We start from the raw sequence: 15,451 nt of genomic DNA, 5'->3' as shown, positions 1-15,451 counted from the left end.
GGATATGGGGAAGCATTTATCATTGTTTTGAAAATTATTTATCAAAAAGGTCTATCAGTATTGACCCTAAGCTTCAAGATCACTTCCGTGTTGATTTTGGTGTCCCTCAAGGGTCTATCCTAGGCCCTGTTTTATTCCTTACATTCATCAATGATCATTATATTGCTGTATCTGAACAAACTAAACAAAGTTGCTATAGTATTTGTGATCACAATTTTGTTCCACCTAGTGACGCAGCTAATGATCCAGTGATATTTGCATTTGCAGATGATAGTACTCTTGGATGTTCAGATATTAAAGATTCTTCCTTTATCAAGAAAGTGGGCTCTGTTCTAGAAAGAATCTTTGCTTGGTTCGACGCAAATCTTCTTGCCCTAAATCTAGCTAAATCTAGTTTGCTTATTTTTCCAGATCAGGTACATTGAACAAAAGTTCAATGTACCTTAATTTGAACAAAAATTCCGCATATGAAAAGGGTTGCCCTATCTTCTGCCCCTCGTTTGTTACATTAAAGAAATTTAATGCTGTAAAATATGTAAAATGTGAGCCAGACAATATGAACAACATGGTTTAGATGACCTTCTCGGATGGAAGAGAGTAGAACATGAAATAACTAGTTTTATTCTTCCTTTTTATCTATATTTAAAGAAAAAAAATGCCTTTATCGTCTCTTTTCAGTAGTTATTCGTTAAAAGTTTTTTTTCTTAGTTCGTGTTTTCTATTTCTAATGTCGACACGGACTCGAAGTGTGTAAAATCGTATGGAGAATATTTTCGTATAGAGATTTACTGTTCTGACTTGAGAATCGGGATTAGCCAGATTATGCGATACAGCTTTAGAATCTACATTCTCGTAGAATTTCTTGATATCTTCCTCATTGAATTTGTCTATTAATTTAGGGAAAATCTCAAGTGATTTGCGTAGATTCAACATGGCAAGGCCGACTTGAGACTCTTTTCCTTCCGGATTTAGGCGTTTGAAATGCCTCGTTGCTAAATGACGATGTGTTCTAGATTTAAAAGAATATTTTTCTTTGTAGCGATTCATTTTTGCTTTTATTTTGTCACAGAATATATCAAACCAACTAATGATACTAATATAGAAATACCGTGCTTTGAACAGGATTTTGGCCTTACAGTTTTCAAGATTGATAATAAGCAAAAACTGCTAAGCAGACTAGGTTTCATTTGTAACAAATAATATTACATCAAATCATTTTGATTGACGTCTTATGCGAGGAAGCTTGCGATACATAATTTTGATGGTACTTTGAGGACAAGTGTTGCCAGATGCATGGTGAGAAACCGTGGCGACAAGAGTAAAATGCGTAGGAACCACAATTTTTCAAGCAAAAATGCAACGAAGGTGCAGCGGTTAATAGAAATGTTTATTATAATTAGTGCATAATATAATATTTTGTATAAATTTTTGCGATTATGGATTCCACGGATTATTATAATAAAGTAAGTGCTCTTTTAATAGATAAAAATACTTATAAAGAAACATGGGTGCCCATAAGCTCATTTCCAGGGGGGGGGCAAACCTCGTCTAATTGGTACTTCTAATGCTATATAATAGAAATCTCAGAACAAAAATATAAAAATAAGGCAGCATTATTCAGCCAGGGGGGGGGCGTGGGAGCCCTTCTGGCCCCCCCCCCCCCATATGGGTGCCCATGTAAAGAAATAAAAACTGATCCCACAGATAAATACACGTAGAAACTGAAAAAATAAATTTAACTTTTAAAAGACAATAGACTAATTACCCCTCAAATGTAAGAAAAAATTCTACCCCAAAGGATGTTCAGCCCCAAAATTTTATATTCTGTTACGTCCTATCGTAGCATCTTATAGTTCCTAGCTATCGTAGGGACTAGGGACCCATAAGGGGGGGGGGAGAGGTGCCAGTCCCCGTGGCTGAATGATGCTGCCTTACATTTTGTTTTGAGTTTTCTCCATACAGCATTGGAAGTGCCGATTAGACCAGATAAATCAAAAATATATTTCCCGAAAAATCATCAAGAACTGGAAAGTGTTCAAATACGTTTTGGGGGTCCCAAATAAGACTTTTGTAGGTTTGCAGCAACTTCTGACTTTTGCTTACGTTTTGAGGGCTAAAAGCGTGCAAAATATTCTTAATTTTAATTTTTAAGTTTTAGTTTTTAATCTTCATTTTATCTGTACATATCAAACAGTTCGTGGTAACGAACTGCAAGTAAGGAGCGACCCGGCTTAATGGTAACCGAAACTCTAGAAAACGGAATTTTGATACCAATAGATACATCAAAAGAATCAGATTTTAATGTTGATTTCAAATATATAAGTTTCATCAGGTTTAGTCCTACCCATCAAAAGTTACGTGTCTGAGAAAATTTGGCTCATTTTTAAAAAAAGAGGGAACGACCCCCTAAAAGTTATAGAACCTTAATGTAAATCACACCATCATATTCAGAGTATCAGAGAACCTTACTGTAGAGGTTTCAAGCTCCTATCTACAAAAATGTGGAATTTTGCATTTTTTGCCAGAAGAAAGATCACGGATGCGTGTTTTTTTTCCCCAGGGGTGATCGGATTGACCCAGTGGTCCTAGAATATCGTGGGAGGGATCATTGGAACGGAAATTAAAAGTTCTAGTGCCCTTTTTAAGTGACCAAAAAAATGGAGGCAACTAGGCCCCCTCCCGCGCTCATTTTTTCCCAAAGTCACTCGATCAACTATGTCTTTTAGGATGACTTAATTCCCCAAAGTCTTCGGGAGGAGGGCTGAAACTTATGAACATTAACCAATGTTAACATAAAGTATTGGTTATTGGGAAGTATACAGACGTTTTCAGGGGGGATTTTTTCTGGTAATGGGGGGGGGAGGGGAGGGATCGAGGGTTATGTGGGAGGATCTTTCCACGAAGGAAGTTTTCATGGAGGAAGGGACATTGCTAATATACGTATTAAAAATATATGAATTTTGAAGTTAGTTACATAAGTTAATTCATAAGTTACGTATATTTATTACTAATAAAAACGTTCGTAAATAAAATTAAACAGGTTTTGAGAAAGCCATTTAACCAAATAAAAGTACAATTAATATGCAAATTTTTTTTAATTATTTATGTACGGTGAGCCAAAATCAAAACCTGCATTAATTCAAAAACTTTCAAAAATTTAATAAAAAAAAACAAGTTTTTTTACTGACGAAGGTAAAACTTAAAACGACCAGAAATTATTCCGTACATGAAAGGGGCTGTCCCCTCCTCAACGCCCCGCTCTTTACGCTATAGTTTGACTTTCTCACAGCTCTATTCTTTTAAACAATAAAAATCTTTAGCGTAAAGAGCGAGGCGTTGAGGAGGTGAATTTCAAATACTGAATAATTTCGGTTCGTTTTAAGTTTTAACGTCGTTCCTTACTTTCAAACAGTTCGTGGTAACAAACTGTAAGTAAGGAGCGACCCGGCTCAATGGTAACCGAAACTCTAAAAAAAGGAATTTTGATACCAATAGATGCATCAAAAGAACCAGATTTTAATTCTGATTTCAAATATATAAGTTTCATCAAGTTTTGGCCGATTTTCGAAAAAAGGAAGAAAGACTCCCTAAAAGTTATCGAACCTTAATGAAAATCACACCATCAAATTCAGCGTATCAAAGAAACCTACTGTAGAGGTTTCAAGCTCCTACCTATAAAAATGTGGAATTTTCCATTTTTTGCCAGAAGAAAGATCACGGATGCGTGTTTATTTGTTTTATTGTTTTGGTTTTTTTTTCCCAGGGGTTGATCGTATTGACCCAGTGGTCCTATAATATCGTTGGAGGGCTCATTGGAACGGAAATTAAAAGTTCTAGTGCCCTTTTTAAGTGACCAAAAAAAATGAGAGGGCAACTAGGCCCCCTCCTACGCTCATTTTTTTCCCAAAGTCACCTGACCAAAATTTTGAGATGGCCATTTTGTTCAGGATGGTCGAAAATATTATAAATATGTCTTTTAGGATGACTTAATCCCTCGAAGCCCCCAGGAGGAGGGCTGAAAGTTTACCCAATGTTAACATATAGTATTGGTTATTGGGACCCGGCTCAATGGTAACCAAAACTCTATAAAACGGTATTTTGATGCAAATAGATACATAAAAAGAATTGGATTTTAATGCTGATTTCAAATATATAAGTTTCATCAAGTTTAATTCTACCCATTAAAAGTTACACGCCTGAAAAAATTTGGCTAATTTTCGAAAAAAGGGGGAAAGACCCCCCTAAAAGTTATAGAACCTTAATGAAAATCACACCATCATATTCCGCGTATCAGAGAACCCTACTGTAGAGGTTTGAAGCTCCTATCTACAAAAATGTGGAATTTTACATTTTTTGCCAGAAGAAAGATCACGGGTGCGAGTTTATTTGTTTTTGTTTTTTTCCCCAGGGGTGATCGTATCGACTCAGTGGTCCTAAAATGTCTTGGGAGTGCTCATTGGAATGGAAATTTAAAGTTCTAGTGCCCTTTTTAAGTGACCAAAAAGAATGGAGGGCAACTAGGCCCCCTCCCACGCTCATTTTTTCCCAAAGTCACCTGATCAAAATTTTGAGATAGCCATTTTGTTCAGCATGGTCTAAAATATGATACCTATATCTTTTGGGATGACTTTATCCTCCGAAGTTCCCGGGAAGAGGGCTGAAAGTTATGAACTTTACCCAATGTTAACATATAGTATTGGTTATTGGGAAGTATACAGCACAGACGTTTTCAGGGGAGATTTTTCCTGGTAGTGGGGGGGTCGGGGGTTATGTAGGAGGATCTTTCCATGAAGGAAGTGGTCATGGGGGAAGGGACATTGCTAAAAAGGGGACGCCGGACTTCCCAGCATTATTTAAAAAAAGATCAGAAATTAAATATAAAAAAACAAGTTTTTCAACTGCAACAGCAGCAACATCAAAACTTTAAACGAAGAGAAAATATTACATATGTGATTAGGTTCACCCCCTAGTCAATACCTCACTCTTTAAGCCAAAGATTTTTTAGTACTTTCATAAGAGCTATTTATTCTAATTAACGGCCTTTGTGATTAAGTGGTCATTTGTGATTAAGTGGTGGCACTTACTATTAAGGGGTGGCAAACCCCTTAATATAAGTATTAAAAATATATGAATATAGAAGTTCGTTACGTAAGATAATTCGTAAGTTACGTATATTCATTGCTAATAAAAACGTTCGTAAATAGAATGAAACAAGTTTCGAGAAAGCCATTTAACCAAATAAAAGTAAATTAATATGACAATTTTGTTTTAATTATTCATGTACTGTGAGCCAAGATCAAAACCTGCATTTATTCAAAAACGTTGAAAAATTAAATAAAAAAAACAAGTTTTTTTTAACTGAAAGTAAGGAGCGACATTAAAACTTAAAACGAACAGAAATTATTCCGTATATGAAAGGGGCTGTCCCCTCCTCAATGTAAAGAGCAAGGCTGTCACCTTGTTCTTTAAGCTAAAGTTTGATTTTCTCACAACTCTACTCTTTTTAAACAATAAAAAACTTTAGCGTAAAGAGCGAGGCGTTGAGGAGGGGACAGCCCCTTTTATATACGGAATAATTTCTGTTCGTTTTAAGTTTTAATGTCGCTCCTTACTTTCAGATAAAAAAACTTGTTTTTTTTATTTTATCAGTTAAAAAAACTTGCTTTTTTATTCAATTTTTCTCATTAAAATCTACAGAAATAATGTTGCGTGGCTTTCAGGGCTTCCACTATCCCCGAATTTTTGTTGGTTAATAATGCCAACTAATGGTGGTGTGAAGAAAAAGAATAACTAACTTTTGTGGGATTTATAGCCTATAGCTATGTCCAGGCGTTAGATGGGCTAATATTAAAAATGAGACTGCAATGAGTACTATATTTAGAAAATGCACGACCGCAGGGGTGGTGGGAGGGGTAGGGGGGTTAATCGGTGACTATATAGTAGTTATTAGTTAAGAAAACGAAAGAAAAGCACTGTAAACTTTCCATGGGGAAGGAGGCTTCTGGGGGAAGGAGATTTTGAGGAGAAATTTTACACTGGGGGGATTTACCAGAATTCATAAACAAAACTCTTTTTTTTGTCTTAACTTTCTCTTCGTCAACCCAATCTTACGCGTGGAGATTTTCGAGATTTTTGCGTGGTAAATTTTCGACAAGATTGATTGTCTAAGCGATCTTTACTTGGAGAGGGAGGATTTCTCCGTGGAGGTTTGGCCAGATTTCATGGCATTATTAAAATCCTCAGAAATTAAATAAAAAAATTTTATGTGAAAGGACATTTAAAGAGAAAAATTTAAACGAAAAATAAACTATTATATATATTAGTAGGGGGCTGCCCCCTCTTCAACACCTCGTTCTTTACACTAAAGTTTGAATTTAGTCCCGATTCTGTAAGAACGACTTCTGGAACACAATTGTCATTGAATTAGAATTGTCAATTGTCATTGAAAAAATACAAAAAAACTTTAGTGTGAATAGTTGGGATTGAATTTTCACGTAATCAAATAGTTCGTGGAAACGAACTGTAAGTAAGGAGCGACCCGGCTCAATAGTAACCGAAACTCTAAAACACGGAATATTGATACCAATTGATACATCAAAAGATTCAAATTTTAATGCTGATTTCAAATATATAAGTTTCATCAAGTTTAGTCATACACATCAAAAGTTACGCGCAGAGAAATTTGCCTGCTTTGCGAAAAAGGGGAAAACACCCTAAAATTATAGAACCTTAATTCAGCGTATCAGCAAAAATCACACCATTAGATTCAGCGTATCAGAGAACCCTACCGTAGATATTTTAAGCTCCTACCTGGAAAAATGTGGAATTTTGTATTTTTTGCCAGAAGAAAGATCACGGATGCGTGTTTATTTTTTTTTTTTTTTTATTTGTTTTTTTCCCAGGGGGGTGGTATCAACCCAGTGGTCTTAAAATATCGTGGGAGTACTCATTCCAACGGAAACTAAAAGTTCTAGTGCCCTTTTAAGTGAAAAAAAATAATGGGCAACTAGGCCCCCTTCCTTGCTCGTTTTTTCCTAAAGTCATCCGATCAAAATTTTGAGATAGCCATTTCGTTCAGCATGGTCGAATATATAATAACTATTTCTTTTAGGATGACTTAATACCCCAAAGTCCGGGAAAGGGCTGAAAGTTATGAACTTTACCCAATTTTTACATATAGTATTGGTTATTGGAAAGTATACAGACGTTTTCGGGGAAGGATTTTTTTCTGGTAGTAGGGGGGATGGGTCGGGTGTTATGTGGGAGTATCTTTCCATGGAGGAAGTTTTCATGGGGGAAGGGACATTGCTTTGAAGGGTGCGCCGGATTTCCCAGCATTATTTAAAAAAACGATCAGAAATTAAATAAAACAACAAGTTTTTCAACTGAAAGTAAGGAGCAAACTCAAAAATTAAAATGAACAGAAATTATTACATATATCATTGGGTTCACTCCCTAGTCAATACCTTGCTCTTTAAGCCAAAGATTTTTTAGTACTTTCATAAGAGCTATTTATTCTAATTAAGGGTCTTTGTGATTAAGTAGTAATTTTTAAAGAACTGGAACAAAATTCGAACTTTAGCGCAAAGAGCGAGGTATTGACTAGGAGGGGGCGACCCCAATAATATACTTATTTAAAATATATGAATATAGAAGTTCGTTACGTAAGTTAATTCATACGTTACTTATATTTATTACTAATAAAAACGTTCATAAATAAGATTAAACAACTTTCGAGAAAGCCATTTCACCAAATAAATTAAAGTTAATGTGCAAATTTTGTTTTAATTATTCATGTTCGGTGAGCCAAAATCAAAACCTGCATTAATTAAAAAACATTCAAAAATTAAATAAAAAAACAAGTTTTTTAACTGAAAGCAAGGAGGTACATTAAAACTTAAAACGAAAAGAAATTATTCTGTATATGAAAGGTGCTGTCCCCTCCTCAACGCCTGGCTCTTTACGCTAAAGTTTGACTCTTTCTCACAACGAACGTGGCTGAGGAGCACTGTGAGTGAAGAACGACTATCAAGTTTGTGCTTATTAAGTATTCACAGATGTAGAGCACAAGAGCTCAATTTGGAAGAGCTGGCTATAGATAAATATTTAAAACCAAAGGAAAACCTACAATTTGTTTTTTCTGAAAAGTTTTAATTTTGTGATTTAAAGGTTATATGTAGGTTTCTTTTCATGAGTTAATTACTTTTTTTAAGATTTGGATAAAGCCATATCTTAATCCTATTTTTTTATTAGTACTTTCTGAGTTATCATAAGATTTTGAATTTGTAAGAAATTTGTGATTATGTTGTGAACTCCAATTTCACTTAAATTGTTCACGACACAAAATGTAGCTAATAGGGCGAATATGATTTTTAGCAGAACCCACCAATGCTGGCAAAATTTTCTGCCACTATTGTTGTTTTTTGTTTCTGTTTTTGTTGGTTTTGAACGCAAGGCCAATATCAAAATTATATTTACTTTGTTAAAGGGGAAATCATGTATATGTACAATAACGTGCTCTCTAATGAAAATAATAAAGTATAAAGTATAATAATAATTGTCTCCCTATTTGGCAAATTTTTACATATATTTCATAGCCTCCCGAGACCTGGTGTCCACGCCTGTGGACACCCCCATAAAATATTTTTGTGCAAAGGCCTCGCCATCTAGCAAAGGTTTCGTTGTTTCAACGTCTTTTTTGGACCTGAAATGACATCTGTGATTTTTTTCAGAAAGTTTCAACAAATATAATTGAATATAAGTGGATATAATTTGATATAATTAAATATAATTAGATAAATAAGGAGATGAAAAAAAGCAAAGGTAAGAGAAAAGAATAAATAAAAGTTCAAATAGGGATAAAATCCTTTTAATAGACAGTGATGATAGAAATTAACAAAAATACCAGATATTTCGGTCACATATACAGTGACCGTCATCAGTAGTAAAACTCTGATGTCATCAGTAGTTTTACTACTGATGACGGTCACTGTATATGTGACCGAAATATCTGGTATTTTTGTGAATTTCTATTATCACTGTCTATTAAAAGGATTTTATCCCTATTTGAACTTTTATTTATCGTCATGGAAAGGCAGTGTGGTCTCCGAAATTATCTAAGAGAAAAGAAAAAAAAAGAAAGTGGTGAGAACGAGTTTTGAGAAGAATCAGGTGTACTCTATTGATTGTAGACAGTGCTTAGATTGTTTTAAAAGCAGTTAGTTTGATTAGTGGCATCTTTTGGAACTAGAAAAACCTCCATGTCCACGTCTGTGGACAGGTGGTTCCAATCGATTAAAAAACTAGGGTTGATTTTTCGTAGCTCAAATCACGATTCTAATCGGGACAGCAGAGGCCAATGATTGTTTTATTTACTAAATTGGCAACAACCTAGCCGCCACTCACCCATAAGAAATCGCCACCCCCGTATAGTATCCCCCCCCACCCCCATCCTTTCTCCCATTAAGAACTATAAAATATTTTATAGTAATGACCTATATTTATGACTTTTGTATTTGTTTTTTCTCACTGATAACTGTTGTGTTTTCGTTACAGTGGTAGCAATGTGTTGTTATTTTACTATTTTGTTATTGTATTTTTTTTACTAAAAAATGCAAATTTGACCCAAAAGGGTTTGTGATAGTTATTTTGCCAATAAATATCTATCTATCTATCTATCTATCTACCTATTAGTTTCAAGCTTACTGAACCTGTTTCTTCATTGTAGTTTCCCTTGATGACGCCCTCGGAAATCTCGGTGAGAGCGACCTGGACCTCTCTGATTTAGATGATGATGAGGAATGGATGAAAAACCACTCTTTGTCGTCTTTAGACTCTAAAAGTCAACCAGCTGTTGCACCCATTCCATCATCAAGCAGCTATGCTGTTCTTCCATATGTTGAAAGTGAAGAATCTGATGATAACGTACCCTTAGCAACCCGATCAAAACGCTTGAAGGCTGACAAAGTAGCAGCAACCTTGTCCTTGAGGAAGTCTCGGTGGTTCGATAATCATCGTGGCTCGGACGTGGGCCCCGCTCATTTCCAGGACCACGACGATTGGAGTACAGTAAAATTCTTTTTGCAATATGACCTGGAGAGCTTCTTCGAACGTACAGCTTTTTGGTTGAACTAAACCTGTCAGTTGGCCCACCACAAAAGCTTGAATGGAACTCCAGACGAGCTGAAAAACTTTTGCTGGCATTGTCATCCTCGTGGGGAAACTCAAGTTTCCTCTGATCCGGATGTGCTGTTCTGGGAAGTTTAGGGTGGAAGCCATATTGCAAAAGATGAGTCAAGACAGATTCTTCATAATCCGGTCGAACCTGAAGTTTGTTGTTGAATCAAGAATCTCAGACGAAGAAAAAACCAAAAATAGGCTTTGGAAGGTGAAGCCGATCCTTGAAAACTTCAGGAATATCTGCCTCCAGTTGCCACGTGACAGGAACTGTTCAATTGACGAACAGATGATACCCTTCCAGGGTATGTCGACTCTCAAGCAATATGTCCCTAACAAGCCCAATCCGGTTGGATTAAAGAATTTTGTCCTTGCCAGCTCCTCAGGGCTGATACTTGACTTCCAAATCTACCAGAGAGCCACCATCCTGGGAGAACAGCTGATAGCACATGGCTTGTCAGATGGGATCGTACTGCGCTTGTCTGAGACCGTACCAGAGGGTACATACCTCTATTTTGACTGATTCTTCTCGTCTGTTAAGCTCGTCGACATGCTGGGTTTTATCCATGAAGAATGGATAAAAAACCATTCTTTGTCGTCTTCAGACTCTGACAGTCAACCAGCTGTTGCAGCCATTCCGTCATCAAGCAGTTATGCTGTTCTTCCAGATGTTGAAAGTGAAGAATCTGATGATGACGTACCCTTAGCAACCCGTGCAAAACTCTTGAAGGCTGACAAAAAGCAGCAACTTTGTCCTTGAGCAAGTCTTGGTGGTTCAATAACCATCGTGGCTCGAACGTGGGCCCCACTCATTTCCAGGACCACGACGACTGGAGTACAGAACAATTCTTCTTGCAATATTACCTGGAGAGGTTCTTCGAACGTACAGCTATTTGCATGAACTAAAACTATCAGTTGGCCCACCACAAAAGCCTGAATGGAACTCCAGACGAGCTTAAAAAATTTTTGTTGGCATTGTCATCCTGATGGGGAAACTCAAGTTTCCTGGGATTCGCATGTACTGTTCTGGGAAGTTTAAGGTGGAAGCCATATCACAAAAGATGAGTCGAGACAGATTCTTCACAATCCGGTCGAACCTGAAGTTATTTGTTGATTCAGGAATCTCAGACGAAGAAAAACCAAAAATAGGCTTTGGAAGGTGAAGCCGATCCTTGACAACTTCCAGAACATCTGTCTCTAGTTGCCATGTGACAGGAACTGTTCAATTGACGAACAGATGATACCCTTACAGGGTATATGGACTCTCAAGCAATATGTCCATAACAAGCCCAATCCGGTTTGATTAAAGAATTTTGTCCTTGCCAGCTCCTAAGGGCTGATACTTGACTTCCAAATCTACCAGGGAGCCACCATCCTGGGAGAACTCCTGGTAGCACATGGCCTGTCAGATGGGATCGTACTGCGCTTGTCTGAGACTGTACCAGAAGGTTCATACCTCTATTTTAACCGATTCTTCTCGTCTGTTAAGCTCCTCGACATGCTGGCTGAAAGAAAAATAAATGCGACCGGAACTATCAAAAAGAACCGTTTGGGTGCCAACGGCCCAACGCATTTTACAGAAATAAAAATGAAAAGAAAGGGCAGAGGAACCTCTGTCATGTCTGTGCGCTCAGATAGAAAAGTAGCCCTAACCCAGTGGTATGATAACAAAGTGGTTCTCCTTTCTTCAAACTGCAAAGACATAGAAGAGGAGACAGGGGTCAAACAGTATGACAAGCGCCAGGGGTCTTATGTGCAAGCCAAATGTCCACGAGTAGTCTCCGACTACAACACCTATACGGGTGCAGTCGACTTTGTGGACCGCATGATCAGCTATTACCGGTTGAAGACGCGTACTAAAAAATGGACTGTGCGTCTGTTTCATCATTTTGTGGATGCTGCACTAGCCAATGCATTTCATGAGATAAAGGGCCATGGCCCAGAAGTTTTTGGTGACCTCAAACAGCTCATTGACCTTCGTTTCAACGTGCCCGAGTTTTTGCTCATTTCTGGAAGCTCGGAGTCACGAGGTCAAGAAAATAGTAACGAAGAACTCATGGGTGAAACTCAGCACCGTGTTTTGAGCGTGAAAAAGAGGCCAATCCCTCCACCACATGCCAGAGCTGCACTGCATCTACCAGAATTTTGTGACTTGGCAAATGCAGCTCGATGCAGAAGGCCTGGATGCTGCAAAAGGTCAAGATGGATGTGCTCGCAGTTTAGAATCATTCTCTGCTTGACACGAGACAACAAATGCTTCAAGAAATTTCATGAAGAGTAATGTTTTCGTTTTCAATGTTTTGAAAAATCTCTTTTAATAGACGAAACAGATTTTTACTGTACTCCCAGCTTGACAGGGACCCAATGTCTACACCTCTGGACATCCTCCAGAGGGAGAGAGGGGGGGTCAACTTTTATTTTAGTTGATCAATAGTCAAAATGTTTTTTTTTTTTAAAGTCAAATACAAAGAAATGAACATAATCCGAAAAGTACTTCTATGGTCAGGTCTCAGGAGGATAGAACAATCTGCCTTGATTTGTTTCCCCTTGAAACACTCTCTCTGGTTTTGCTTCGTTGATGAAATTTTGTCAGTTTGGGGGAACATGGACAGGATTCTCTAAAAGATTGGTTGGCATATTTGAACACTTCAACTCTTCAATTCGCATTAGAATTGGAAGATTAAGAAAAGCTCCGTTTCTTAGATGTTTTAATTATAAATAAATACTTTAAGCCTTGAATTTTCTATAAATAGAAAGCCGACCTGGAATGATCGTTATCTGCATTTCTCGTCAAATCAGCCCCCTTCTCGTCGATAGAGTTCTAAAAATTCTGTTCACGTAATCATTTAAAATTAGAATTAAATTATTTTAAAGATATTCTATTTTGCAGTGGCTGAAAATATCATAGATAGACGATTAGAAAAGGTAAAATAGGAAAATAGGAAGCCCATCCCCGTTGATTCAGTTACTCCGGCAATTGAAAATAAAACTCTCGGCACAATGCCAAACATTTCAAAACTCAACGACAAACTTGGATAATTAAAAAAAACTTAATCCCTCTGTTACTTTCAAAACTGATCAAAAATTTGAACAATTTTTCAACTCGGGAAAGGATAAAACTGACCCTATACTGGGTAGTGGTGTCTGCAGTCCCATGTTCATGTGGGAAGTTTTATATTGGTAGGACCCATTAATAACTGGCGGAACGATTGCATGAATACAAAACTTTAATAGGTAAATCCCTGAAGCTTTTAAATAAAAATGACAGTTTCGATTCTTCTCTTGCCCTCAATATTTTTAAAAACCCTGATTATTTAGTTCTTTTTGAAAAGCTATCATTAGATTGTCCCCATATCTAATAAAATCGAGGTTGCAGGCCGACAAAATCTATTGCTAAGCAAAGAATATTTGTTCAATTCAAATGGAGAATTTATCTTTCATTTATTCTGGCTTGTTTTGTTATTCAGTGTCTTTTCTCTTCTTATAGAGTTAGTAGAGATGCCTCAGGAGGTCCCACGCGACACCCCTGCTGCCCCCTACAACTTTTTTACATAATTTATGTCTGTTTGTTGTCAGTGAGAATGAAAACACAGGAATTTTGTCACTTTGATGGATGTTTTCATGGATAGTTATGTGTGTGGGTCGATTTATTTGATGTTTTTCATGGATGTCAACATCAATTTATGTCTGTTTGTTGTCAGTGAGAATGAAAAAAACAGGAACTTTCTCACATTGATGACTGTTTTCATGGATGGTTAAGTGTGTTGGTCAATTTATTTGATGTTTTTCATGGATGTCAACAGCAATTTATGGATTTTGTCAGTGAGAATGAAAAAACAGGAACTTTCTCACATTTATGTCTGTTTTCTTGGATGGTTATGTGTGTTGGTCAATTTATTTGATGTTTTTCATGGATGTCAACAGCAATTTATGGTTTTTGTCAGTGAGAATGAAAAAACAGGAATTTTCTCACATTGATGACTGTTTTCTTGGATGGTCATGTGTGTTGGTCGATTTATTTGATATTTTTCATGGATGTCAACAGCAATTTATGGTTTTTGTCAGTGAGAATGAAATAACAGGAACTTTCTCACATTTATGACTGTTTTCTTGGATGGTTATGTGTGTGGGTCGATTTATTTGATGTTTTCCCTGGATGTCAACAGCAATTTATGGTTTTTGTCAGTGAGAATGGAAAAACAGGAACTTTCTCACTTTCATGGATTATAGAGTCTAATGGGGACAGGGTCAATGACACTTCCTTCATGTTATTGCTTGAGGCAAATGCTATGAGTTGTCAGGAAACAGTTGGATCTCACGTGACAGATGATATCATGATTGATTGATTTGACACGAAGGTAATTAATTTGTTGTTTCCAAAGAGAATTGTTTCTGAGTGAATTTTTATTAATGCCTTTGGAGTTCTACCAAGAGAATCGTTTCCGAGCGAATGTTTTGATCTTAGAAATGAAGAAATTGATTCACGAAAGGTTTTCCGAATAATTTGAAATGTGTCAGCGCAGAGATGCCAAAACAAAAGGAACACGCTGAAGTTACGTTTAGGGATTATTTGGGCGAAGGCGTTTTAGACATTTTAGGGAATTATTTCGGCGAAACAGTTAGAGACATTTTAAAAGATGATTTAAAAGATGATTTTAGAAGAGAATTTAAGGGTGAAACTCTGTGGTCGTTATAATACACAAGTTGTATTTTAACAGTGTCGTGAGGTCCCCTACCCCAACCCCAAAGGGTTCCAATCCCCCTACCCCAACCCCAAAGGGTTCCAATCCTCCTACCCCAACCCCGAAGGAAGCCCCCGGTCCTCAAAGGTCCCCCAAGCTCCCAAAGGGCCCCCAGACCCCAAAGGCCCTCCCCAGGCCCCTAAAGGCCCTCCCCGGGCCCCCCAAAGGCCCACCGGGCTCCCAAAAGACCACTGGACTCCCAAAGGGCCCCCCGGCCCCCCAAAGACCCTCACCCGGTCCCCAAAGGTCCACCGGGCTCCCAAAGGACCAATCGGCCCTCAAGGGCCCCCCAGACCCCCAAAGGCCCCCCCAGGCCCCCGAAGGCCCTCCTCAGACCTCCAATTGCCCTCCTCCAGTCCCCAAAAGTCCCCCGGGTTCCCAAAGGACCACCCAGCACTCAAGGGCCCTCGGATCTCCAAAAACCCTCCTGGGTCCCCAAAAAGCCCCAGCCCCATTTTGTTAATACTTTTTTTATGCATTCGAGACACAGACGGGTCCCCACATTTCAAAAGGCTTTATTATATCTTTTCAGT

The sequence above is a fragment of the Artemia sp. Qi Xiang Cuo genome, chromosome 1, assembly GCF_049724085.1.
Source record: "Artemia sp. Qi Xiang Cuo chromosome 1, ASM4972408v1, whole genome shotgun sequence".
NCBI classification, from domain to species: domain Eukaryota; kingdom Metazoa; phylum Arthropoda; class Branchiopoda; order Anostraca; family Artemiidae; genus Artemia; species Artemia sp. Qi Xiang Cuo.
Note: the sequence above shows the minus strand (reverse complement) of the source record.